This window comes from Schistocerca cancellata, chromosome 1 (assembly GCF_023864275.1).
Source record: "Schistocerca cancellata isolate TAMUIC-IGC-003103 chromosome 1, iqSchCanc2.1, whole genome shotgun sequence".
Taxonomy (NCBI): domain Eukaryota; kingdom Metazoa; phylum Arthropoda; class Insecta; order Orthoptera; family Acrididae; genus Schistocerca; species Schistocerca cancellata.
This window is the reverse complement of record NC_064626.1, coordinates 738,284,489-738,311,160: the sequence shown is the minus strand read 5'-3', so window position 1 is coordinate 738,311,160 and position 26,672 is coordinate 738,284,489. Positions and strand designations below refer to the sequence as shown.

The 26,672-nt window shown below is 42.8% G+C and overlaps 1 non-coding gene across 1 annotated transcript; it reads left to right on the top strand.

Annotated features, from left to right (window-relative positions):
- The first annotated feature begins 14,083 nt into the window (after positions 1–14,083).
- On the top strand, positions 14,084–14,190 carry LOC126096871 (U6 spliceosomal RNA). The gene has a single exon (XR_007522072.1). It is a non-coding gene; the product is annotated as a U6 spliceosomal RNA (small nuclear RNA).
- Positions 14,191–26,672: the final 12,482 nt, after the last annotated feature.

Sequence of the window (26,672 nt, the reverse complement as noted above, 5' to 3'; positions counted from 1 at the left end):
AAAGTAGCCCTCAGCTATTCTTTTCGGGTAGATTTCACAGGGAGTTAGTGTGAATTTAGTATACCATTGTGTGGTAATTTCATGACGGACAGGATTGCGCAACGACCGTAACTTCTTTGGGTGAAAATGGAATCGGTTGGTTGCGGTTAATTTCCTCTTGCATATGTTTCAATGTTCTTCGTGTGTTATTTCATGAATGAAGTGTTGTATGCAGTCTCCTAATCTTGGCTCCATATTTGATGTGTTCCGTAAGATTACAAACTCACATTTTCACAATCCGAAATAAGGTACCAGTTTAGTTATGAATCAAGTTTAATATGCTGAAATTTTAACGGAACAATGATCAATGTTAAAATAAATGTCCAAATATAAACTGACTTATTTCTTTTTATTTAAATTCTCTTTATATATATATATATATATATATATATATCACCGGTTGTTATAAGATGACTACTAAAAGATTATAATTAATGTTAGTCTGGTTGGCAATTTCGTAAGCTAGACTGGATACCTGGTGAAACAGTTGCTCAGTAATGCTAGGATAAATTCCCCAGATAGCTCACAGCTTTTAACCCGCTTTTCTTATCTTGAATATCAGCACCGCTTTCAGAACAACTTAGTGCATCAACCTCACAAGATGCCGAAACCTGTTAAAGACGAGAAAATTTACGGAACTGAGGCTGATCCTTCAAAATATTAGTCTTTCACAGTTGCTGACGGGGCTGCAATATGCTAATAATTCTTAGATTTATAGTCACATTCCTTTATGACAATTATGTCGGAATATAGAAATACGACACTTTTTCACCTACTCGTGGTTTCTCCGTCCTTCAACCACTTTCGTAGATGCTCACTACAGCAGCTTGGGAACAGGCCTTGAGCTTCGCCGTTTTCGAGTTGTTCGTTTCCAGGCGCTGGACCATAACGATATGCCCTTCGTCAGCGTCGCCTAGGTTAGTGAATTTCTCCATTTTGGCCCGTATAGTCGCTAGAATGATTCCCCACTGATCCACAACACCACCAGGCAGCATTCAGTTTTGCAGCGGGCAGTGATACAGAAGGCTTTTGATATCATTCCTCATAAGCGATTTCTAATCAACTTGCGTGCCTGTGGAGAATCGCCTCAGTTGTGCGACTGGATCCGTGATTTCCTGTCAGAAAGGTCGCAGTTCGTAGTTAGTGACAAAAAGTCGTCGAGCAAAACAAAGAGGTGTTGAAGGCCCTCAGCTGTTCCTGGTCTACATAAACGATTTAGGAGAAAATCTGAATCTCCTTATATTGTTTGCAGAGGATGCTTTTATTTACCTTGTAAAGTCATCAGATGATCAAAACGAATTGCAAAACGATCTAGACAACATCTCCGTATGATGCAGAAAGTGGTAATTGACGCTAAATAATGGAAAGTGTGAAGTTATCCACATTCACATGAGTACATAAAAGAAGGATTTTGCTAAGTTTCGGTTACACAACGAGTCACACAACTCTAAAGTCTGTAAATTCAGCTATGTATTTAGGGATTACAATTGCGCATGACTTCAGTCGGAACGATAACATTGTGGGGAAAACAAACAAAAAATTGCGATTTACTGGCAGAATACTTAGGAAATGTAACAGGTCTACGAAGGAGACTGCCTGCACTACGCTTGTCCGCCCACTTCTTGGAGTACTGCTGCGCGGTGTGGGATGCGCATCAAAAAGGATTGCCGGAGGTTACCGAAAAAGTTGAACGAAGCGCAGCACGTTTCGTGTTATGGCGAAATAGGGGAGAGAGTGCCACGGATACGATACAAGAATTGGAATGGCAGTCATTAAGACGAAGGAGTTTTTCACTGCAGCAGGAGCTCCTCATGAAATTTAAATCACCAGCTTTCCCTTCAGTTTGTGAAAATATTTTGTTGGTGCTCATTTACATGGGGAGAAATGATCACCATAATACAATAAGAGAAATCAGAGCTCGCACGGTATTATTTAAATGTTCGTTTTTTCAAAGCGCTTTTCGAGAGTGGAACGCTAGAGAAGCAACTTGACGGTGGTTGCCCAATCGCACTACAGTAGTCTGCTTTAGCTAAGGTGGCACTCGAGAGTTACCGTCTTGCTCTCGATGTTTCGGCTGATTGTAGGGGATCATTCACATCCAACAGCCACACGACCTTCAAAGGTTAATTCTTCCAGAAATACAAGTCCAAAAATACCAGGAAGTAGCAAACCATTGACTGTATCACAGAATATTTCATTGTAAAAAACAAAGAAGGTTTCTCGTTTGAGGCTGTTTGACCATTTTAAATTCATAGTACTTGGCGGCAATTTAATTTGCCAAGCGAGTTTTGAAAACTACATTATATGTAGACATACCCACTTATTTTCAAACTAGATACTTAAAAATTGAAACATATTTGGGAGTCAACCTTTGTAACAGTTTCACAACACCCCGGATTTCAGAAAGACTGCAGTTTTCTGCAGAGATGGGATACGGACATACGAAGCACTAAAGGAGGAATTGGGAACAAGAAGCTGCTACACTACTCCGTCGAACTAAACTACATACTTATCCTAATTTCCCCACAAAATAAAAACAGCAAGAAGATCAACACAAAGCTGATATGCAATTTCGAGACGACGAAAATGGCACAGCATACGACACACAGGAACTCACAATCGAAACAGTATCTGACATGATAACCCTATTCAGGCCACTTATAGTATTCACTCATGTGCCGGCCGGAGTGGCCGAGCGGTTCTAGGCGCTACAGTCTGGAACCGCGCGACCGCTAAGTCGCAGGTTCAAGTCCTGCCTCGGGCATGGATGTGTGTGATGTCCTTAGGTTAGTTAGGTTTAAGTAGTTCTAAGTTATAGGCGACTGATGACCTCAGATGTTAAGTCCCATACTGTTCAGAGCCTTTTGAACCATTTTTTTTTATTTCTCCATTTATTTTTAACTAGTTTGATGCGGCCTGCCACGAATTCCTTTCCTGTGCCAACCTTCTCGTCTCAGTTCAACACTTCCACTGCACCCTATGTTCTCAATTATTTTCTAGATGTATTCCAATCTCTCTCTCTCTCTCTCTCTCTCTCTCTCTCTCTCTCTCTGTCTCTCTTCCTCTATAATTTTTACCCGCTGCATCTCCATCCAGCACCACGGAAATTACTCCTTGATATCTTAACAGATGTCCTATCATCCTGTCTCATCATCTTCCTGTCAGTGTTTTCGATATACTCCTTTCCTCGCCGACTCTGCGGAGACCTCATTCTGTGCATTAGCAATCTATGTATTATAGTTTCACATTAGCATCCCAAGTCCTTAGAGGCACCCGATTTTCCCCTCCTGCCCTTGATCTGATAATGTGTCCGTCTGGTGTGTGTGTGTGTGTGTGTGTGTGTGTGTGTGTGCGCGGGGGGGGGGGGGAGGGAGCAACATCGCTCTTCCCCCGGTGACTGCCTGCGTCCCACTATGGATGGAAAGAACGGCCGGTTATTTTGTTCTAAATAACTGATATTTTTCGGTATTTATTTGGCCTCCGTCATAGCTGTTTATAACGGTTAGAAAACCAGTACCGTACATCTGTTTTCCATAGCACGGGTGCTAAATTTTTTTGTTTTTAAAACAAAACTTTTTTAAAAAACGTTTAGTGTTTACTCGAAGATTTTCACCGTTTTGAAATATTGATTTATTATGGAAAATGGGAATGGGGATCAGTGCTATTTCACTAACAAAACCGACAGGTAGAAACGACCAACTCATGACATAAGAATTGGTACAGCATTGTTGAGACAATACTGTACCTGCAGCTGTGTAGCGTGGCCTACAAGACGATGTGAGGGTCACCAGCATAAAAAATAAATAATTATACTTGAAACGGATTTTTCATATGAAATAATTACATAAAAAGAACGCTACGAATTTTATACAAAAAGTTGCTATTTTTCGCCATTTATATGAGATAACGAAAGAGAAAGGAAATCATGGCGACAGTAAAAAGTTAAAATCTTAACAGTTCCATCATAGTTTGTAATGAAAGGAGAAAGTGTCTGACCTGCTGCCTTTGTCTACACAATATTTCTTTTTCTGCTTGCAGCCATTGGAAACGGACAACTTAACACGAAAACCTAAGTGTTGTCCAAACTAAGTTTTCACCACTCAGCACTGACTATTTGTAATGCTAAAATAGTGCTATGATCCTCGATTACAACATGATTATTGAGCAGTTTCAAAAAAGGGGGAAAAATAGGAGAAGAATACTGATGATCTTTTTATAGTATTCAATCCGTCATTAATCTTCGAGACAGTAGCGAGAAATGGACCGTTTGAATTTTCTTTCATTTACCTGTTTTATTTGATAGTTTGATTCTACGTCTCTTGAAAAGTATATTACAAAAGACTGAGGAAATCTTGGAATTTTTCAATCTTTGTTTTTCGTATGCGTTTATTACCGAAAATAATAGCAATAAAAGACTGGAAAACGGGTATTTCGAAAACTGGTTATTTTGAGCGGTTTTAACAGCCAGCATAAACTGGAGATGAAAAAAAAAGAACAGTATAACGGTTAATCGATTTGTTTCAGCGATAATCTCCATCCCTGCCTCCCACAACAGTGAGGCAGTCAGTGACCAGAGACGAGGGTGGCCAGGCATCAATGCTCAGGTCCATTACAATATGTAGTGGGAAACACAGAATAAAGCTCATTGACAGGGAACGTGACAAACGTAGATCTACCATTCCGACGAACTAATAGCATACAGATTCTGTAGTACATAGTGCAATCTGTTCTCTTCACAAAGGCCCGTAGGTCATATCTGCACAAGGAAGACACCCTTTAAGGTCAAGAAAAGTTCAGTGAAGTTCCCTACCTTAAACTTTGCGTCGCGAAGGAAGAAAAGTAACTGCGCGTGGACTCTACAATCTTTGAGAATAACAAGTTCGTAATGTAAGCGTGGTCAGCGTGCATATAGCCAAACTGAGCCTTACCACATCGTCTGCTGGAAAGACCGAACTGAGTCATGAGAGTATCAAGACAAAATCTCTCGTCCGCAGCTCGTGGTCGTGCGGTAGCGTTCTCGCTTCCCGCGTCCGTGTTCCCGGGTTCGATTCCCGGCGGAGTCAGGGATTTTCTCTGCCTCGTGATGACTGGGTGTTGTGTGTTGTCCTTAGGTTAGTTAGGTTTCAGTAGTTCTAAGTTCTAGGGGACTGATGACCATAGCTGTTAAGTCCCATAGTGCTCAGAGCCATTTGAACCATTTGAACAAAATCTCTCGCTAGGTACGCCAGAGCTATTGTGTTTTTTCAAACACGCTACCCATAGTTCGCCAATAGTTTGTCTGATGCCTGAGTGGGACTATGGAATAGTTCCATTCAAAACTAATTACCACACACGTTAAGACATTTATCCCTGTGGGAGACGTGACGAACATTTCCTGTTTCGCAGAACGCGGTCGGCCACTGATAAATCCACAACTGTATACACAGATAAATTCACAACTGTATGCACTTCCTTGTTCGGTTGAAACTGACGTCTACGCACTTTTCTTCAGGTCACCAAAGATGTGAAAATCAATGCTAAAATATCTGGGCTGTATGGAGGATATTGCAGTGTTTCCCACACAAATCGCTGGGGCGTAGACTTCGTCCGATTGGCAGTATGAAGGCGGGCGTTATCGTGTAACTGCATTCCAATTGCCCGCTGGCAAACGGCAAAGCCAACTGTGGAAACATCCCACATATCCCCCGGCAAAGAAATCCAAAGCAGTCCAGGCAAGTTCCGGTAAGGTCATGATGACCTTCTTCGTCTGTAAGGGCCCCTTGCTCGTCATGTTCCTCGGGCGTGAGAACGCTTTACAGAAACTGCAATGCGCCAGTAGGTCAAAACGTCCAGGAATGCTGTCGGAGGGAATCGTCCTCTTGCACAATAACGCCAGCCCCAATACTGCAAATCCGACGAAGGTTACACATCAGCGATGTGGTTGGGAAACATTCCAACATCTTTATGTACAGTCAGAATCTTTCACCGTGTGACTTTTATATCTCTGGTGACTGAAGAAAGACATGGGTGGATTTCGGTTTCAGGCAGATGAGGAAGTGCAGGAGTGGGTGTGGTTGTGGAACCGTCAGCGGCCGACCGCATGCTACGAAACAGGAAATGATGGTCTCGCCTCCCAGTGGGATAAATGTCTTAATTTGTGTGGTGAATACTTTTGAAGGAGACCATTCCACGGTCCAGTTAGGCAGGTGTTTGGTTTTCCTTTGACTGTGCCTCAACGTACAAAAAAAAAAAAAAAAAAAAATGGCTCTGAGCACTATAGGACTTAACATCTGAGGTCATCAGTCCCCTAGAACTTAGAACTACTTAAACCTAACTAACCTAAGGACATCACACACATCCATGCCCGAGGCAGGATTTGAGCCTGCGAGCGTAGCAGTAGCGCGGTTCAGACTGAAGCGCCTAGAACCGCTCGTCCACACCGGCCGGCCCTCATACGTACGCAGCTACGTAGTTACAGTATTCCTAAGGTAAATAATACACCATAGTTAAATGGTGAAAGTTTAAAATATAACATGTAACTTTCAAGGTCAAAAGTCGTATTGGTCAAACATTGTTAAGGTACCGTGAATTGTGTTACGTCACAGCTATGTAGAAAACTGCTACTATCATGTTGTTAATCTTTAAGTCCAGCCAAGACCCGGTATTTTAATAACGTACATCGATAAAGCCAACACATTCTGACCACCGAGCGCCGCGACGTTGGATGCCGTCTGGTGGCGCTGAGGACACGTGACACGGTAACAAAAGGATGTAAGCGGAACAGACACGGACGTTGGACCACCCTAGTGAAGATATGGACTGCAAATGGGGAAATCCATTGAGATAAGCTACTTTGACGAAAGGCAGATTATTACAGTACTGGCCTTAAAAACTGCTAATCCACGAAGGTGACGTGCTGCAGACGTGAAATTTAAACGACAGGAAGAAAATAATGTGATACGCAAATGATTAGCTTTTCAGAGCATTCACATAATGTTGGCGCCGGTGGCGACACCTACAACGTGCTGATATGAGAAAAGTTCCCAACCGATTTCTCATACACAAACAGCAGTTGCCGGCGTTGCCTGGTGAAACGTTGTTGTGATGCCTCGTGTAAGGAGGAGAAATGCCTACCATCACGTTTCCGACTTTGATAAAGGTCGGATTGTAGCCTATCGCGATTGCGGTTTATCGTATCGCGACATTGCTGCTCGCGTTGGTCGAGATCCAATGACTGTTAGCAGAATATGGAATCGGTGGGTTCAGGAGGGTAATACGGAACGCCGTGCTGGATCTCAACGGCCTCGTATCACTAGCAGTCGAGATGACAGGCATCTTATCCGCATGGCTGTAACGAATCGAGCAGCCACGTCTCGATCCCTGAGTCACCAGATGGGGACGTTTGCAAGACAACAACCATCTGCACGAACAGTTCGACGACGTTTTCAGCAGCATGGACTATCAGCTCGGAGACCGTGGCTACGATTAACCTTGACGCGGCATCACAGACAGGAGCGCCTGCGATGATGTACTCACCGACGAACCTGGGTGCACGAATGGCAAAACGTCATTTTTTTGGATGAATCCAGGTTCTGTTTACACCATAATGATGGTCACATCCGTGTTTGGTGACACAGCAGTGAACGCACATTGGAAGCGTCTATTCGTCATCGCGATACTGGTGTATCACCTGGCGTGATGGTATGGGGTGCCACTGGTTACACGTCTCGGTCACCTCTTGTTCGCATTGAAGGTACTTCGAACAGTGGACGTTACATTTCAAAAGTGTTACGACCCGTGGCTCTACCCTTCATTCGATCCCTGCAAAACCCTACATTTCAGCAGGATAATGCACGACCGCATGTTGCAGGTCCTTTACGGGCCTTTCTGGATACAGAAAATGTTCGACTGCTGCCCTGACCAGCACATTCTCCAGATCTGTCACCAATTGAAAACGTCTGGTCAATGGTGGCCGAGCAACTGGCTCGTCACAATACGCCAGTCACTACTCTTGATGAACTGTGGTATCGTGTTGAAGCTGCATGGGCAGCTGTACCTGTACACGCCATCCAAGCTCGGTTCGACTCAATGCCCAGGCGTATCGAGGCCGTTATTACGACCAGAGGTGGTTGTTCTGGGTACTGATTTCTCATGATCTATGCACTCAAGTTGCTTGAAAATGTAATCACATATCAGTTCTAGTATAGAATATCTGTCCAATGAATACCCGTTTATCATCTGCATTTCTTCTTGGTGTAGCAGTTTTAATGGCCAGTAGTGTATTAGGGGCAGAGCCTGCGAACGAGTATCTCGAAAACGGCGAAGGTGTTCCATTGTTCACGTCCTACTGTCGCGAGTATCTACGGAAAGAGGCAGAAGGACAGTAAACTTCCAGTAGGCGATAAATGGTTAGACGTCCACCACTCTTCACAGAACGTGATTTTTTGGTGACTTGTATGCACATAGTACACGTGAGACTGAGTATGGATATTCTACGAATCTTAGTGGAAAATCTGGAAATTTTTTAATAGTACTCGCCTGTACGTGATTTTAGTAGGGTTGCCGTATCGTTCGCCTTACACCTTATCGCTACAATCATTCGCGTTGTCGTCGTCATCATCCAAAGTCAACACCACTGGCGATTTGAAACACTTTATGAATCCACAGTCAAATAAGCTCGTGTAATATCTCAGGACTTTACGCACATTTCTTGGCACGAAATCAGTTTCCTATTCTTCATCTGTCTTTAGTGCCTCAGTCCTTTCCTTAAGCTGCTCCTCACAACGCCCAGTGGTTCTAAAACGAACTTTTAAGTGCGTGTTTACCTAGTGGAGACATATCCTCTTTAAAGAAGCGTCACACAGACCGGCCTCCTGTCTTCATTAAACGCGCAGCGTCACGGCGCACGTCGCGCTGTCAGCGTTAACTCATTTCCCTCCACTGCCGCCGCCGAGCGCCGCATCTACTCGTTAACGCGCTTATGAATATTTACGAATCGCTGCCGCTACATAAAACGGGAACTCGGTTAGTGCTGCCCGTTGGGAGGCTCGGTTACACGCAAGTTGACCCTCTGTTCGCCAGAAGATACCGAAAGCGTAGTGAGAAGATGGACGAACCTGGAGACCTCTAGCTCTCACATATGGTTATCAAAATAATAAGAACACCTACCTACGAAGGTAATGCATCTTTATGAGGTGTTAACGTTGATGGTTCGTACTTTAAGTCATATACAGGGTGTTACAAAAAGGTACGGCCAAACTTTCAGGAAACATTCCTCACACACAAAGAAAGAAAATATGTTGTGTGGACATGTGTCCGGAAACGCTTACTTTCCATGTTAGAGCTCATTTTATTACTTCTCTTCAAATCACATTAATCATTGAATGGAAACACACAGCAACAGAACGTACCAGCGTGACTTCAAAAACTTTGTTACAGGAAATGTTCAAAATGTGCTCCGTCAGCGAGGATGCATGCATCCACCCTCCGCCGCATGGAATCCCCGATGCGCTGATGCAGCCCTGGAGAATGGCGTATTGTATCACAGCCGTCCACAGTACGAGTACGAAGAGTCTCTACATTTGGTACCGGGGTTGCGTAGACAAGAGCTTTCAAATGCCCCCATAAATGAAAGTCAATAGGGTTGAGGTCAGGAGAGCGTGGAGGCCATGGAATTAGTCCGCCTCTACCAATCCATCGGTCACCGAATCTGTTGTTGAGAAGCGTACGAACACTTCGACTGAAATGTGCAGGAGCTCCATCGTGCATCAACCACATGTTGTGTCGTACTTGTAAAGTCACAGGTAGAGTATCCCGTATGAAATCATGATAACGTGCTCCACTGAGCGTAGGTGGAAGAACATGGGGCCCAGTCAAGACATCACCAACAATGCCTGCCGAAACGTTCACAGAAAATCTGTGTTGATGACGTGATTGCACAACTGCGTGCGGATTTTGGTCAGCCCACACATGTTGATTGTGAAAATTTGTAATTTGATCACGTTGGAATGAAGCCTGATCCGTAAAGAGAACATTTGCACTGAAATGAGGATTGACACATTGTTGGATGAACCATTCGCAGAAGTTTACCCGTGGAGGCCAATCAGCTGCTGATAGTGCCTGCACACGCTGTACATGGTACGGAAACAACTGGTTCTCCCGTAGCACTTTCCATACAGTGACGTGGTCAACGTTACCTTGTACAGCAGCAACTTCTCTGACGCTGACATTAGGGTTATCGTTAACTGCACGAAGAATTGCCTCGTCCATTGCAGGTGTCCTCATCGTTCTAGGTCTTCCCCAGTCGCGAGTCATAGGCTGGAATGTTCCGTGCTCCCTAAGACGCCGATCAATTGCTTCGAACGTCTTCCTGTCGGGACACTTTCCTTCTGGAAATCTGTCTCGATACAAACGTACCGCGCCACGGCTATTGCCCCGTGCTAATCCATACATCAAATGGGCATCTGCCAACTCCGCATTTGTAAACATTGCACTGACTGCAAAACCACGTTCGTGATGCACTCTAACCTGTTGATGCTACGTACTGATGTGCTTGATGCTAGTACTGTAGAGCAATGAGTCGCATGTCAACACAAGCACCGAAGTCAACACTACCTTCCTTCAATTGGGCCAACTGGCGGTGAATCGAGGAAGTACAGTACATACTGACGAAACTAAAATGAGCTCTAATATGGAAATTAAACGTTTCCGGACGCATGTCCACAGAACATCTGTTCTTTATTTGTGTGTGAAGAATGTTTCCTGAAAGTTTGGCCGTACCTTTTTGTAACACCCTGTATACTGTTGTGAAGCGCGTTGGTCTGCAGAGCGCTCAACGGATTGTGTGTTCTTGTAATCGGCCGTGTGGTTGTAGGTGAAACCGAAGAGGCGGAGGTGAAGCCGAATGAGTGCTCTCCGACTTGCGACGACAGTAAGTTATCACAAGTGTGATTAGTTGCAAGTTTATTTCAGACTTTGCTTTACGCCGACTTTATCGACAGCAAAAGGGTCAAGATGGTGTGCAGACATCCAGATGGTGTGCAGACGGTACTCACCACAAGCTGGAAGACGCGACGATTAGTAAAGGCTGAAACCTGTTCCCTAGTGAATGGGAACACCAGCTATTGAAGAAGTTATTCACAGAAGCTGTACGCCCAAAGCGACACAAAAGACCTCAGAACTCCTTTTTTATCTCCAACCTCACGCTTCTACAGTCACGCCTCTACCAAGCTACAAAAACGAAGCATAAGTGACCAGGCAGAAAACTCCAATTCTCTGACGAAAACAGAGGAGGCGTTACGACGTCGTTATTATTGACGATGCTACGAATTATAAATCAGTTACGATAATAAAATGGGCTGATAATTCATCCTTGGATAAATATTATATATGGTGGATCCCCAACGAAGCTTTATATATTAGATTCCGTATTTCCTATCATTTAAAATGGTGACTGCCCTGTAGGGTAGAAAGTTACACTGTAGTTCGCTCGTATTCTTTCCTTGTGAGGTGGTTTCAGACGGGGCTACTCAGATATTTTAAGACATTTTTGCTACTCCTCATTGGGTCAATAAACATTTTTGGAGATCATGATGTCACCATGTGCATTTTTCGTGTCTGAAAACGATCTAAAACGTCGAAACTGTAAAATATAATCAGTTTACCAAGGACATGTCTGCATCATCAGTCTCACACAGAACTTACGGCTGTGGAGCACCAATAGGTAAAAATGTTTAAATTGTGGTCCAGTTTGTATTCTCAATTGCCGGTGTTGGAGCAGAGAAACGTTTGCTGGTTTTTCCCTCTTTGCCCCTTGCGGAACAGAGGGCGGAACTTAATGGTGAATGGCAGAAAATTCAGGCGAACTATTTCACAACTTGTATGATGCCTTCTATCTGCGACGAACAGCAACCTTACAAAGAAATAACTCTTTTTTTTTACATCACAATTGCATGACCTCAGCACTGTTTCCTCCATCAATTGTTTTCTATACAGGGTGGTCCATTGATAGTGACCGGGCCAAGTATCTCACGAAATAAGCATCAAACGAAAAAAACTACAAAGAACGAAATTCGTCTAGCTTGATGGGAGAAACCACAAGACGCTATGGTTGGCCCGTTAGATAGCGCTGCCATAGATCAAACAGATATCAACTGCGTTTTTTTAAAATAGGAATCCCCATTTTTTATTACATATTCGTGTAGTACGTAAAGAAATATGAATGTTTCAGTTGGACTACTTTTTTCACTTTGTGATGGGTGGCGCTGTAATAGTCACAAACGTGTAAGCACGTCGTATCACGTAACATTCCTCCAGTGCGGACGGTATTTGATTCGTGGTACATTACCCGTGTTAAAATCGACCCTTTACCAATTGCGGAAAAGGTCGATATCGTGTTGATGTATGGCTATTGTGATCAAAATGCCCAACGGGTGTGTGCTATGTATGCTGCACGGTATCCTGGACGTCATCATCCAAGTGTCCGGACAGTTCGCCGGATAGTTCCGTTATTTAAGGAAACAGGAAGTGTTCAGCCACATATGAAACGTTAACCACGACCTGCAACAAATGATGATGCCCAGGTAGGTGTTTTAGCTGCTGTCGCGGCTAATCCGTACATCAGTAGCTGACAAATTGCGCGAGATTCGGGAATCTCAAAAACATCGGTGTAGAGAATGCTACATCAGCATCGATTGCTCCCGTACCATATTTCTAAGCACCAGGAATTGCATGGCGACGACTTTGAACGTCGTGTACAGTTCTGCCACTGAGCACAAGAAAAATTACGGGACGATGACAGATTTTTTTGCATGCATTCTATTCAGCGACGTAACGCCATTCACCAACAGCGGTAACGTAAACCGCCATAATATGCACTATTGGGCAACGGAAAATCCACGATGGCTGGGACAAGTGGTACATCAGCGACCTTGGGGGTTAATGTATGGTGCGGCATTATGGAAGGAAGGATAATTGACCCCCATTTTATCGATGGTGCAATGTATGCCGATTTCCTACGTAATGTTCTACCGATGTTACTACAAGATCTTTCACTACATGACGGAATGGCGATGTACTTCCAACATGATGGATGTCCGGCACATAGCTCGCGTGCGGTTGAAGCGGTATTGAATAGCTTATTTCATGATAGGTGGATTGGTCGTCGAAGCACCATACCGTGGCCCGCACGTTCACCGGATCTGACGTCCCCGGATTTCTTTCTGTGGGGAAAGTTGAAGGATATTTGCTATCGTGATCCACCGACAACGGCTGACAATATGCGTCAGCGCATTGTCAGTGCATGTACGAACATTACGGAAGGCGAACTACTGGTTGTTGAGAGGAATGTCGTTACGCGTATCGGCAAATGCATTGAGGTTGACGGACATCATTTTGAGCATTTCTTGCATTAATGTGGTATTTACAGGTAATCACGCTGTGACAGCATGCGTTCTCAGACACGATAAGTTCACAAAGGTACATGTATCACATTGGAACAAACGAAATAAAATGTTCAAGCGTACCTACGTTCTGTATTTTAATTTAAAAAGCTACCTGTTACCAACTGTTCGTCTAAAATTGTGTGCCGTATGTTTGTGACTATTACAGCGCCATCTATCACAAAGCGAAAAAAGTGGTCCAACTAAAACATTCATATTTCTTTATGTACTACACGAATATCTAATAAAAAATGGGGGTTCCTATTACGAAAACGCAGCTGATATCCGTTTGACCTATGGCAGCGCCATCTAGCGGGCCAACCATAGCGCCATTTGGTTTCCCCCTTCAAGCTAGACAAGTTTAGTTCTTTTTAGTTTTTTCGTTTGACGCTTATTTCGTGAGATCAATGGACCACCCTGTATATGAAGGTAGTATCTGTTCCCGAAAGAACAGATACCATTGATGATCTCACGGGGAGCGTGTAAGGGATATGTCCCTACAGGGGTACTATACTCCGTGCTCAGTGGCTGAGATTGAATCGGTAGCGCCGTGGTGTAGTGGTTATGATACTATACCGTTGCGTGGGGGCTCGTGAGATCAAAACTCACTTGCTCTGTAGAATTTTGTACTCGCTTCGGCGGTACATATACTAAAATTGTAACGATACAGAGAAGATTAGCATGGCCCCTGCGCAAGGATGACACACGAAATCGTGAAGCGTTGCACATTTTATAAAAGCTGGCGCGGTAGCTCACCGCGTTCGGTCAGAGGATTAGCTGCCCTCTGTAATAAAAAACTGAGTTAATGGACCGACGATGAACTTGGACAAGTGTCATGGGACGCCGGAACGGTAGCTCAGCGTGATCGGTCAGAGGGTTTAGCTACCCTCTGTAATAAAAAACTGAGTGAACGGATCAAGGAACAACCTTAACGAGTGTCATCGGACGTCCACCACGAACAAAGTCAACGAACAATATAGAACAAAATGAGTTTTTTTTAAAAAAAAAAAGATGGATAGAACGTCTGCCATGTAAGCAGGAGATCCTGGCTTCGAGTCCCGGTCGGGGTATACATTTCCAACATGTCCCCAATTATGTATATCAACGCCCGTTTGCAGCTAGGGTGTCGATTTAATCATCATCTGATTGTTTTCCTACTTATGACCTTTTTCTCTATTTACCTTGCCCTAATTACAGCCTGCTTTAACATAGAAGGAGCAGTCAGGCGAAAACGAGACAGGTAGATGGTTCAAATGGTTCAAATGGCTCTGAGCACTATGGGACTTAACATCTAAGGTCATCAGTCCCCTAGAACTTAGAACTACTTAAACCTAACTAACCTAAGGACAGCACACAACACCCAGCCATCACGAGGCAGAGAAAATCCCTGACCCCGCCAGGAATCGAACCCGGGAACCCGGGCGTGGGAAGCGAGAACGCTACCGCACGACCACGAGATGCGGGCAAGACAGGTAGAAAATGCTAAGTAAATTGTTCAGTATTTCAAAGCAATCACCGTAACTGTTAACACATCCCGCTCTGAGACAAGACGGTCAACACCTTCATGGAATAATGTTTGGTGTTACCGACAGAACCATGATTGTACCCAGGCGTGCAAATTGACAGCCACGAATGTCTTTCTTCAGCGCTCCAAAAATATGGAAACCTCATGGGGAGGCATCTGGACTGAGTGGAGGGCGTGTAAGGGGTTCCCAGCAAAACTTCAGCAGCGTACTCGAAACAGCAGCCACGCCAGCTGCTGGAAAGTCGTGGGGAGTTTTTTCTTTGACTACAAGGGCTCGCTACTCATTAACTTTCTGCAACACGGCGTCACAATTAAGGCACAGCGGTACGTGGACGGTTTGCAAAATTCGAAGCGAACCATCAAGTGCAAACGCTCAGGAATGTTGATGGGCTGCGCCATTTTGCGTGCAAGATAATGCCCTCCCACACGCTGTGAAAGTTGTTGCGATAAATGTATTAACATTGCGATTACTTTTGAAATAACAAAAAGTTTACTTGCTTTTTTCCATCTGCCCCATTTTCATTTTACTGGCCCTTATAGTAATAACTATTATTATAATTTCTATCACACAAATTATTATTATCATTACACGATAGGTTCATTGCACGAGTCATGTCATTCCCTTAAAAGAGTACTGTACCATCTACCATCTGTTTAAGATGTCAGTAATTAACTGACAATTTTAAAAAATTTCTTTTCGCATTGGATTTACAATTATACTGGGCACTCGGAAACATGAAGATCACTTCAGCGAAAGGAAATTTTATTGCAATTAAGACTGCTGACAGTCTGAGCTCCCCCACAACACGTCTGAGGAAACCGATGCATGGGAAGGGAATCACGTGTTATCCGCAAAGATGCAATCTCAGTGGCGAACGGGAGGCAGACGCGCTCTTTCGTCTTGACTTCCAGGCTGGCAGGATGTAGTACTCCTTCTCCCCCCTCCTGCCATATTTTTGGACCTCGGTCCACCTGAGAACAGACGCAAGGGCTGCCCTGAATGGTTGCCGACTACTACACACCCCTACTTCGCACTCCTTTTGTTCCCTACACAAGAACACAGTACACTTTTACCTACCCAATTCTATGGTTTATTTTAAAAATAATGTGGGCACTCACGTTCTTTAGCATACAGACAGTTTCTCATTACTTGGCCCACTACTCGCTGGTACAATCCGGTGTTTGCGAGAATTTCAATTTGTGCATTGGTTCTCGACAATTAAGAAGCTGGTCAAATACTGAGCAAGATTTTTTTTTTTTTTTTTTGCAACTTTCGCTATAACTTAAGACAAGTCTGCCATCTTCATTGATGAGAAACACACATGAGATCCGGCATCCTTTCAGCATACACTTAAACGTATGATAAGATTCACTGGTATTATTTTTTTGAAAAGTTTTCCTCAGTTTCAGCAAGTTTCCTCCTTCCAAAACTTCTATTAGTAGTTGTAATTATCATTACTGTTTCCTTTCTTTGCTATGTAAATTGATCATAGTGTTAATTTTTTCTTGAGCATTTACACATTTTTCATTTTTGGTGCTCTCTGTTAAAGCTGTTTCACATATTTCATTCCATAACCTCTCCTTTTTATTTTTGATTGTTCCAAATGATTTCTGTGTAGCATTATTAATTTGTTTAGCTAATTCTGGCTAGTTGTCTTGTTTAGCTATTTTCAGTTGTGTCTTATTTTTGAATTGACTCTTTTGTTATTGTAAATCTGCCTGTACTATTTCATTAGTTTTCGTTTTTTTATTTTTACTTTACCAGGTACAAGTTTAACCTTAACTTTAGAGAGGTAGAAATCAGACTCAGATTCACAATTGTTTAATACTTTCACGCTTACAATTTCATTAGTACTTATTGTTAATTTTTTTATTACTATTATTACTTTAAGTGTCAGTTTATTCCCTCTGACCATTTCCAATTTTTTTATTTTGTATTTTGTTCCAATATTCATACTCATATTAAAAAATGTGAAAGTATCTCCGTCTGCTAAATTTTCACGAGTGAACCAATTTTGATGAAATTTGTTATAGGTGTAGCTTGAATCCTGAGGAAGAACATAGGCTACTTAAAATAAATAAACGACCTGTAAGAGGTTGAAGTAGAGAATGGGACATATTTTTTTACATCAGTGAACAAAATGGTTCAAATGGCTCTAAGCACTATGGGACTTAACATCTGAGATCATCAGTCCCCTAGACTTAGAACTACATAATCGTAACTAACCTAAGGACATCACACACATCCGTGACCGAGGTAGGATTCGAACCTGCTACCGGTAGCAGCAGCGTGGTTCCGGACTGAAGCGCCTAGAACCGCTCGGCCACAGCGGTCGGCGTCAGTGAACATAAACCATGTCAAAAATTATTTAATTTTTTGGGTAATGTACATGTTTTGTAACGTATAGGCACAATGCATAGAAGCGCACTTTTGCCCACGCACCTACGCACACATCACACTGCGTACCGCAAGATCGTGCGTTGGGGGAGTCAGAGGGTGGAGGGGGAGGCTCACGACGAACTGTTTACCTAAAGAGGCTGACACGTGTTAGCAGCTGACGTTAATTGCGCGTACAAATATTATAAAATTTGCGTTTCTCCAAACTACAAATTATTTGTTTATTACGAATTTAACGCAGTTTTATAGTTTTTGAACGTCCCCATTTTGTTTTAGTGTCCATCTTGATTCCTTGAAATAGGATTGATAATAGATATTTTTCAATTTTCGGTCTCGTGTTTCATTTAGTTTTTATAATACAGTCACAAATTAAGCAGTTGTTTATCAGTTTTTTGGGTGTTTTTTAGTTATCTATTGCGCTATGAATATTTTGTTATGAGTAATACTTAATATTTTAAGTAAACAAAGTTTTTCCTTATAATTTTACAAACATCCTATAATACTGAGTAGTTACCCAGCATTTAGCTGTTTCTTGCTTTTGTAACAACCAGTGGCACACATTCAGGGGAAGCAGGCGGAACATTGCTTCGCCAACAATAACTGTAAGAATACATCATGTGATTATAATCACAGGATTAGTTAACAACGTCTGGATAAAATTGTTACATTTCTTGGAACACAGGTAGAACTAATACACTAATACATTCATTACATTACGTTACTGATCGAGCATTGCGGGCCGTGCGGAAGCAGTGTCCGTGCAGCTTAGCTGACCAGCGAGAGACTTGCACGCGCACTCTGCTGGCCGCGGGCCCTCTGCGTAATTTATGTAGTCCCACAACTGCTGCCAGCTTCAGACTGGCGCATAATACAGAGAGAGTAACGGAGTGTATCAATAACAGCACGGTATTGTTTTGCGCAGTTTATGAGTATGCCGAATGTGTATAAAATTATGTGATGGTGCCAGTTCGTGTCCAGTAATATACTACAGAATTATGCGTCCGTATATTGTACACTGAGGTGGCAAAAGTCATCGGATACCTCCTAACAACATGTCTGCCCTCAGTACTGGTTAAAAACAGTCTTGGTTGCAATTTTAGTTTTTTTTTTTATTTTTCAACGACGCGTTTCGCCTTATTTAGGCATCTTCAGGTTATGATTTCTAGATGGACGCGAGAGGCACCAAGATCTGCATAACGCGCTCCAGATCTTGGTGCCTCTCGCGTCCATCTAGAAAAGATAACCTGAAGATGCCTAAATAAGGCGAAACGCGTCGTTGAAAAATAAAAAAAACTAAAATTGCAACCAAGACTGTTTTTAACCAATACTGTTAAGCACTAGTTGGCTGTTATGCCACATATGGACTGGAAGAATGTCTGGCCTCCTTCTGCCCGGCGTAGTGCGGCAACCTGACGTGACATGGACTCACCAAGTCGCTGGAAGTCCCCAGTAAAAGTATTGAGCCATGTTGCCTGTATCGTCCATAATTGCGAAAATATTGCCGGTGCAGGATGTTTTGCACGAATCGACGTCTCGATTATGTTCGATGGAATTCATATCGGGCGATCTGGGTGGCCAATCATTCGCTCGGTTTGTCCAGAATGTTCTTCAAATCAATCGTGAACAGTTGTGACCCAGTGACATAATGTCGTTGCTTGGGACATGAAGTCTATGAATGGCTGAAAATGGTCTCCAAGAAGACGAACATCACCATTTCCAGTCAATGATCAGTTCAGTTGGACCAGACCATCATGAAGTCACCACCGGCTTGCACAGTGCCTTGTTGGTTCATAGGGTCTGCGACACACTCGAACCCTACCATCAGCTCTTAGCAGCTAAAATCAGGACCAGGTAACTGTTTTCCAGTTGTCTAGGGTCAAATCGAAATGGTCACGAGCCCAGGAGAGCCGCTACAAGCGATGTCGTCCTGCTAACAAAGGCGCGCCCGTTGGTCTACTGCTGCCATAGCTCATTAGTGGCAAATTTCGGCCCACTACTCTAATGGATACATTCGTCGTACGTCACACCTTGATTTATGCGTTTATTTCACGCAGTCTTGCTTGTCTGCTAGCACTGACAACTCTATGCAAACGCCGCTGCTCCCGATCGTTAAGTGAAGGCCATCGGCCACTGCCTCGTGTAAGGGGTATGCGATGTATGCGCTGCCTGCAAAAGACAAGGCATAGGAGAGTCTCTGACCAGAGAGCAGTATGTAGTTAGTTGTTATTTGTCGCTAGTCGGCAGTAGTCGACAGTAGTCGGCAGTAGTCGGCAGTAGTCTGCGTGAGTCGGCAGTAGTCAGTCTGCTCTGGTCGGGACTTTGGAGGATGAGTATTATTGTTTAAGGTAAAGAAGCAGCCTTGCGCATATCTAGTAATATATGTGAACTGTCATCCAATTTCTTTCAAAAATGCCCCAATAATAATTTTTATAATATAAAGTATTTATTTAAAAAAAAAGAGCATTCATTTCAATTTAAAGAATTTATTCAATGGATTATCTTTCCTTTCATGATTCACAAAGCATAGGCCAGCATTGCACGGAGCTGTGCCGAAAATTTTTTATGTAAGAGCAGATATATTCGCAGTTTTTATTGAGGTAAGAATTTTTGCTTTTTTTTTATTCAGAATACAGGGCCGAGACGCAGCGCTGCTGTCGTCATAAAATTTACCAGGTTATTGAATTTTTTATTATTTTTGGTGTTTAGGAATTTTTCTGTTTCGAACTTAACATTAAATGAGAAAAGAATTTTGTGGGAACATTAAATGTGAATGCATTTCTGCACAGACATTATAAATGGGAGGCAATTTTGTTCAGAGGTTACAATATTTAAAATTCATTTAATTCTTATTTCCGACGGGAGGTTACACTTGGTTCATTTTTATTTTTATAATATTTTTGTGGGGAGGTTACACTCGTCCGTGGCGGCGAGAGGTAATACCCAAAGTTTGATTCTCGGCACACTATTGACACTGTGGGTCTCGGAATACTGAATTCTCTAAGGATATCCGAAATGGAATGTCCCGAGCGTCTAATTACAACTAACATTCCGCGTTCGGAGTCTGTTAATTCCCGTCTGCACTTGAGTACAAATGACAGCTCCGCCAGTGCCCGCCCTTTTACATCTGGTTTACGTGATACTACCGCCATTTGTACACTATTTGTACAGTTATGGATATCACTATCCCATGACTTTATTGGCCTCGGTGTAAAAAAGCTTTCGTCCAAACAGTTTTCTGAGCATTCTTTATCAGAAAAAGAAGATAATTAGAAATAGGCGACCAACACCGTACATGTTCAGTGTAAGATGTCTACCAACTGTGTATGGTTATCCGGTAGCGGTGACCTGAATACGGCGTTTTGTTGGTATGGTACAGAAATACTAGTTGGGTTAAAATTGGATACATTCATTTAGGAAATTAGTGACGTCGCTAATCAATCACCATCTACGATCGTAGTAGCTATAGCTGGTTTTGGGGAAAATGGAGTAGAAACTGCGAATGATGACCAGCTTCTACACAATAAAAATGGAAAGCGGAAGAAGGACATCCTTAAAAGGATTATTAAAGCACGGTGTTTTCTGGGAAAACAGCTGTCATCCTTTCGAGGACACGATGAAAGAACAGATTCTGTTAAAATGGAATGATGTGGATTTGTTGACGTACACTGCAAAGTATGATCTTCATTTAGCGGAGCACATATAGACTCCTCCACTATGTTTAAAGGAATATCTATTCGAATGCAAAATATAGCCGCTGGCTCGATCGTTTTGTCAACAATAAACCGGGAAATTATGGGTGTTCCTTTTGTAGCCGTCATGGTTGACGAAACTTAAGATGTGGCAAATACAGTACAGTTTTCCATTGCCCTGCGTTGTTTAAATGAAGAAGAGATGAAGGAAAGATTCTTAGGGTTCTTTTATATAACTAGTGAAAAATACGCCTAGGCTATTTCAAAACTTATCCGGCACTTCTTATCAGAATTCGGATGTAACGGAAAATTTGACGGTGTGGTGACTATGGCGGCAAATCTGAATGGGGTTCAACCATCAATCAAATCATACATCTCGAAGCCATATTTTTTCACTGTTATGCCCACGTACTAAACCCTGTTTTGTCACAAAGCACCAGCCAAATACCGCAGTGCAGCTTTTCTTCGCATTTAAGATGTTAAATTTTTAAATAAATTTTTGCTACGTCATCTGCCACACGCCTTTCCAGGGTTACGGAAGTACTCATCGAGATTAATGAACACTATGTGTAGATGCAAAACTAAATTTGTGACGTTCTTAGTGCCGTGATAGAACATTCACAAGAAATGGATTGGATATTTTAGCACAAATTAATAGCCATTTGCTAACTTTAGAAGATTTCAAATTTGTTTTTGTTGAAAACGTTCCACAGAATATTTGCTTTCACCAGTGTGTTGTACAACATCCTTCGGAACCAAGCAGAGAAAGTAATATAAATTGATATTAATTCTGATTCTTTTAATATCTATTCTTTCAGTTTCAACTATTACCTGTTGTAATTTAAATCTTTAATATTTATTCTTTCAGTTTAAAATACAACCAGTTGTGAGTGTAATCGAGATGAGCCTGTCCATTGGCTTACTACTGCCTACTTAAAATTATAATATTAACATTATTAGTTAATTTATATTATAATCGCAATATGGAATTAATAATGTAATATTCAGTGCTTTGGCTGTCTGAATGGTCACCACATACCAATGATGGCAACCTTTAATTTTATTCTGTTTGTAAAAGGTTTTCAACCTTTTAATTTTCTAAAATATTCATTCCATCTTTTTTGAAGTAGTGTGGGTGTATTATATTTTCAAGTATTACAAATATTTTTAAATATGTAATATTTAATACTTTAAATATGTAATACTACTCCTCAGAGTACTGAAGCAACTTAAATCACTTAATAAAAGCATGTCTTCTGATCCAGGTTGCATATCAATTAGGTTCCTTTCGGGGTATGCTGATGCTTTAGTTCCATATTTATCGTATACAACCGTTCGCCCGACGAAAGATCCGAACCCAAAGCCTGGAAAGTTGCACAGGTCACATCAATATTCAAGAAAAGTAGTAGGAGTAATCTACTAAATTACAGGCCCATATCGTTAATGTCGATATGCAGCAGGATTTTGGAATACGTATTCTGTTCAAACATTATGATTTACCTCAAAGAAAACTGTCGATTGACACGAAGTCAACATGGGTTTAGAAAATATCGTTCCTGTGAAACATAACTAGCTCTTTATTCACATGAAGTGTTGAGTGCTATATTACAAGGGATTTCAGATCGATTCCGTTTTTCTGGATTTCGGTAAGGCTTTTGACACTGTAGCACACAAACGGCTTGTAGTGAAATCGCGTGCTTATGAAATATCGTCTCAGTTATGTGACTGGATTTGTGATTTCCTGTCAGAGAGGTCACAGTTTTTAGTAATTGACGGAAAGTCATCGAGTAAAACAGAAGTGATTTCTGGCGTTCCCCAAGGTAGTGTTATAGGCCCTTTGCTGTATCTTATCTATATAAACGATTTGGGAAATAATCTGAGCAGCCGTCTTCGGTTGTTTGCAGATGACGCTGTCGTTTATCACTAATAAAGTCATCAGAAGATCACAACAAACAGCAAAACGATTTAGAAATGATATCTGAATGGTGCGAAAATTGGCAGTTGACCCTAAATAACGAAAAGTGTGAGGTCATGCACGTGAGTGCTAAAAGGAATTCGTTAAACTTCGGTTACACAGTAAATCAGTCTAATCTAAAGGCTGTAAATTCAACTAAATACCTAGGTATTACAATCACGAACAACTTAAATTGAAAGGAACACACAGAAAATGTTGTGGGGAAGGTTAACCGAAGACTGCATTTCATTGGCAGGAGACTTAGAAAATGTAACAGATCTACGCTTGTCCGCTCAAAATGGTTCAAATGGTTCTGAGCACTATGCGACTTAACTTCTGAGGTCATCAGTCGCCTAGAACTTAGAACTACTTAAACCTAACTAACCTAAAGACATCACTCACATCCATAGCCGAGGCAGGATTCGAAACTGCGACCGTACAGGTCGCGTGAGTCCAGACTGAAGCGCCTAGAACCGCTCGGCCACAACGCCCGGCGCTTGTCCGTCCTCTTTTAGAATACTGCTGCGTGGTGTGGGATGCTTACCAGATAGGAATGACGGAGTACATCGAAAATGTTCACTGAAGGGCAGTACGTTTTGTATTATCGCGAAATATGCAAGAGAGTGTCACAGAAATGCTACAGGATTTGGGCTGGACATCATTAAAGGAAAGGCGTTTTTCGTTGCTAAGGAATCTTCTCACGAAATTCCAATCACCAACTTTCTCTTCCGAATGCGAAAATATTTTGTTGACACCGACCTACATAGGGAGAAACGGTCACCACGATAAAATAAGGGAAATAAGAGCTCTTACGGAAAGATGTAGGTGTTCGTTCTCTCCGCGCGCTATACGAGATTGGAATATTTGAATTGTGAAGGTGGTTCGATTAAACCTCTGGCAGGCAATTAAATGTGATTTGCAGTATCCATGTTGGTGTGGATGTAGATGCTGACGACGCGTGTGCCGAGTCTGGTAACTTGGATTGTTTATAGATTATTGCGTGATTCTGTGAATCCAATGTTTACTTACTCAGCATCACTAATCATAGCAATACTACTGATACGGGAGTGCAGGAGCAGCTGGACAGAAGGAAGAACGATGAGATGGACATAGAAAGGGGGGAGAAGGAGACGGTCAGAGATTGGAAGGATGAAAATGACAGGGAAAGGCAAGTGGAGGAGATGTAGAGAGAGGGAAGAAGATGGAAAGAGAAAGGAGAGAGAGGAGATGGATCGAGAGAGGGAGTAGGAGGAGAAGGAATGAGAAGAGGAAATGGACAGGAAAAGGGAGTAGATGAAGAGAGAGGGGGGAGGAAAGGAGATGGACAGAGACAGGAAAGAAGAGGAGACGAGCAGAGAGGGGGAGACGGAGGGTATGGACAAAGAGAGAGGAGTGGAGAATACCGACAAAGAGAGGGGAGGAGAAGATTGACATAAAGTGGAGAATGAGGAGGAAGGAGATGAACAGAGGGATAAGGAGCAGGAGCGAGGGGGAGAAGCAGATGGACAGAGAGAGGAGGGAGGATGAGATGGATAGAGAGGCGGAGCAGAAGGAGATGGGGAGAGAGAGAGGGAAGGAGGAGCTGGACTAATAGACATAGGAATAGGCACTCAGGCAACGTTGGTGTTAAGAATATGTTGTTGTTGTTGTGGTCTGCAGTCCAGAGACTGGTTTGATGCAGCTCTCCATGCTACTCTATCCTGTGCAAGCTTCTTCATCTCCCAGTACTTGCTGCAACCTACATCCTTCTGAATCTGTTTAGTGTATTCATCTCTCGGTCTCCCACTACGATTTTTACCTTCCACGCTGCCCTCCAATGCTAAATTTGTGATCCTTTGATGCCTCAGAACATGTCCTACCAACCGGTCCCTTCTTCTTGTCAAGTTGTGCCACAAACTCCTCTTCTCCACAATTCTGTTCAATACCTCCTCATTAGTTATGTGATCCACCCATCTAATCTTGAGCATTCTTCTGTAGCGCCACATTTCGAAAGCTTCTATTCTCTTCTTGTCCAAACTATTTATCGTCCATGTTTCACTTCCATACATGGCTACACTCTATACAAATACTTTCAGAAACGACTTCCTGACACTTAAATCTATACTAGACGTTAAAAAATTTCTCTTCTTCAGAAACGCTTTCCTTGCCATTGCCAGTCTACATTTTATATCCTCTCTACTTCGACCATCATTAGTTATTTTGCTCCCCAAATAGCAAAACTCCTTTACTACTTTAAGTGTCTCATTTCCTAAACTAATTCCCTCAGCATCACCCGACTTAATTCGACTACATTCCATTATCCTCGTTTGCTTTTGTTGATGTTCATGTTATTCCCTCCTTTCAAGACTCTGTCCATTCCGTTCAACTGCTCTTCCAAGTCCTTTGCTGTCTCTGACAGAATTACAATGTCACCGGCGAACCTCAAAGTTTTTATTTCTTCTCCATGGATTTTAATACCTACTCCGAATTTTTCTTTTGTTAAGAATATAAGTGCAGATATTCTTATGTGACACTGACATCGGCACAGTTAAAGTACCAATGACGGCAATGTCTGTACTTATACCCCTAAAACATGTGTAACGGTGTGTGTGTAAGATATGGGCAGATTGGAGAGGCCGCAGCCAAAGAGCTGGTTACTTACTAAAATTTCAGGTAGCGTCCCTGTCGGACCTGCCTGTTTAGGGCGTCTGCTACTGCTCCGCACGATGTACCTATTATTGGTTGGTGTGTTCGGAACTTGTGGTAGAAGTTCTCCTGGTAGCTTGAAGCGACACAGACAGCGCGGCGCGACGCGGCATGGCCGATGCAATTACAGAGGGACGTGCGAGCGGCGGGCCGCGGTGTGTCAGCGAGCCGGTGCACGCGCCGCAGCTTCCGGCCGCTATTAGCGCCGCCCACGCCGACGCCCACGGCCTGCTAATCGCTGCCGGCGGTCGCCTGCAGCCTGCTGGCGATGCGAAGCCCAGGGAGCTCCGCGCTAGCAGAACGGCGCCCCACGGGCAGCGGGAACAGGGGCTGTATCGTACCTAATAGCAAAAAAACATTTGTATTTTTCTTCGAGTCTTCCGTCCTCTGACTGGTTTGATGCGACCCGCCACGAATTCCTCTCCTGTGTCAGCTCAGAGTAGCACTTGCAACCTACGTCATCATTTATTTGCTGGGTATGTTCTAGTCTCTTGTCTTCCTTTACAGTTTTTATCCTCTACAGCTTCCTCTAGTACCATGGAAGTTATTCCTGGATGTCTTGTAAGTAGGCTGTTTAGGTTTTCTTAGCGCTCTGTATGAAAATCACTGGCTGTGCTGTGTGCAGTCTGTGGCTGGTTGGCATTGTTGTAATACTCGCCATTGTAGTGTTGGGCAGCTGGATGTGAAAAGCGCGTAGCGTTGCGCAGTTGGAGGTGAGCCGCCAGCAATGGTGGATGTGAGGAGAGAGATGGCGGAGTTTTGAAATTTGTTATACTGGATATTATGAACTGCTATATATATTATGACTATTAAGGTAAATACATTGTTTGTTCTCTATTAAAATCTTTCATTTGCTAACTATCCCTATCAGTAGTTAGTGACTTCCTTAGTTTGAATCTTTTATTTAGCTGGCAGTAGTGGCGCTCGCTGTATTGCAGTAGTTCGAGTAACGAAGATTTTTGGT